Consider the following 2,798-nt stretch of genomic DNA (forward strand, 5'->3'; position numbering starts at 1 on the left):
AAGCTCTGCACTCCTGCTGTTTATAAGACTGTACGGCTCTGCCTCGTCAAACACCGAAAACGACGGACAGCGCTGACCGCACCTGCAGCCTCTGCGGGCCAATATGGGCTGGCTTATGGAACGCCCCTCCGTGACGTCACGTAAACATTCTCGGACTCGGAAACTTCCGGAAGGTTCACGAAACTTTCCGAATAATTTTCTGGTGTAATTTAATAAAAACACACGGTTATACAGATTTTTACTGCCTTTAAATTGAGTCCAAAATTATTTAACTGTTATAAATGTTATAAATAATTATTTTACTTTATTTTTTTTTACTTTTATTCTAAATATAAACAAAATCCTAAATGCTGCCTTTAAGATAAGATATTTGCACCCCTGTACAGATGTTCTCTCTCCTTCTGTAAATATTCAGGTCATCTGTAACTTTCTACATAGAATATTTTTCAACTAAATCTGTTTTAGTGTAATATTCCTTTAATTTAATACTGTGAATAATCTGTGTTCTGTGTTTTTTGTTACTTGTCATATGTGTTGCTCTCACCAAGACAAAGTCCTTGTATGTGTAACATACTTGGTGAAATAAAGAGATTCTGATTCTGATTCTGATTCTGATTCTGATTCTGATTCTGAATCTGATTCTGATTCTGATTCTGATTCTGATTCCTAGTCCTTTATTAGTCCCACAGTGGGGAACTTTTCAGTGTCACAGCAGAAAAGGGATAGCAAGACACTCAAACGTAGATAAATTACACTATATATATATATATATAATAGAAGAAAAAAAGCAATAACAATATTATTTGCAGATTATTTACAGGTAATTGCAATTGACTCTGAATTGCACATGTGGGGGGGGGGTTATTGCACATTGTATTTTTAATTGTATAAGTCAGATGCATGTCAGAAATATTGTATTTACACACACATACACACACTATATATATATTTACATTTACATTTAAGGCATTTAGCTGACACTCTTATCCAGAATGACTTACAAGGTGACTCGTACTACAGAGGTGGGCCAACGTAGTGTTAGGAGTCTTGCCCAGGGACTCTTACTGGTGTAGCGCAGCATAGTCACCCAGACCGGGAATCGAACCCTGGTCCCCCACATGGTGTTGTTGTAACGCAATGGTAGGTGGTGGTGTTATCTGTTGCGCCACACCAACCACTATATATATATATATATATATATATATATATATATATATATATATATATATATATATATATATATATATATATATATATATATATATATATATATATATATATATATATATATATATATATATATATATATATATATATATATACACACATACTCTACTGGTCAAAATGTTTTTTTATATTTTTTCAGTTTTTATTGGCATTGGCAAGTCCACTAAATAACTCCTAATGGTACAAAGTTAGGCAGCAAACTGCCAGGGCTTATGGGTAAAATGAACTAAATGGAGGGGGAATAGGGCCCTTTTTAGGGGGAAATGTCATTGGTTAACAACTCACAGCTAGTCTGTTGCAATATAAGCAAATTAGGCTTGTAAATAATTTATCATTATAATAATAATTGATCATTCCTTTTATCTACATAAAAATCAGATAAAAATCACTGTACATTCAGATTCCTATTATAACGTCTGGACTAAAGGAAGGCATGTTGCTCTGTCCTTTGAGGAATTGCAGATTAAGAGGGAATGATATGAGGACAGATTCCTTCATCATAAAGCTCTTTAAGACTAGAGGAAACTGAAGAGTTTGGTACAGGAAGAGGTCTGACAGTCTCACATCCACACCATCATCAGAAGACGAGTTTCTGAGAGTCAACACCTTGTGTGATCGGCAGCTCACATGATAACACATGATAGCATCTTAACCCTGGACCAGGTTATATATATATATATATATATATATATATATATATAGAGAGAGAGAGAGAGAGAGAAAGAGAGAGAGACAGGCAGATAGATAGATACTGTATAAATAATTCTGGATGAATGGATCAATAGAAAAGCTCTAAATTACTTGAAATAATCAATAAACTTTTATTTTACAATGCCTTCCATTCAAAATTAAGCCTTCCCCTGTAATGTCACCATTCTGAAGATACATATTTGTCATTGGACATATACCTATAAATAAATAAATAAATAAACAAACAAACATATATTGCTGCTGTCCAATAAAAACCATGTATCTCATTTCTGTCCATTTGTAGTTTTCTCCATGGGTTGAACCCCGTAGCTGCTTCTGTACACAGTGTAAATAATTCTGGATGAATGGACCAATAGAAATGCTCTAAATGACTTGCAATTATTTTTTTTTACATTGCTTTCAATTCAAAATTAAGATTATATTTGCCTTCTCCTGTAAATTCGCCATTTTGGAGATACATGTTTCTAATTTATTTTAAAATGTATACTATTATTTATGTTCTAATTTAATGACTTTATATTGTTTTTGGGTGTAATTTAATAAAAACACACAGTTGTACAGATTTTTACTGCCTTTAAGTCAAGTCCAAAATTATTTAACTGTTATAAATGATTTTACTTTTATTCTAAATATAAACAAAATCATAAATGCTGCCTTTAAGTCATGTCAGAAATATTGTATTTACACATACATAGTTATTTTTTTAATTTATATATATATAATATGTTTCTAATTTATTTTATATTCTAATTTAATATTTTAATTATATTTATATTGTTTTATTTCCTTTAAATAAATAGATAAAGTCAAATAAAGCAGGTCCCCGACTTTTATTTTGTATAATCCATGATCGTCATGGC

At 31.6% G+C, this 2,798-nt stretch overlaps 1 protein-coding gene across 2 annotated transcripts in view; it reads right to left on the reverse strand.

Moving 5' to 3' along the window:
* The window catches only part of wbp2 (WW domain binding protein 2), a 13,743-nt gene extending 13,641 nt beyond the window's left edge, over window positions 1-102 (reverse strand). For both annotated transcript variants that reach the window (XM_072667672.1, XM_072667671.1), the window contains exon 1: window positions 1-102. This exon is cut by the window's left edge and continues 100 nt beyond it. The gene's annotated coding sequence lies outside the window, so the exon portion shown is untranslated.
* Between the last annotated feature and the right edge of the window lie 2,696 nt (window positions 103-2,798).

The sequence above is a fragment of the Salminus brasiliensis genome, chromosome 22 (assembly GCF_030463535.1).
Source record: "Salminus brasiliensis chromosome 22, fSalBra1.hap2, whole genome shotgun sequence".
Lineage (NCBI taxonomy): Eukaryota > Metazoa > Chordata > Actinopteri > Characiformes > Bryconidae > Salminus > Salminus brasiliensis.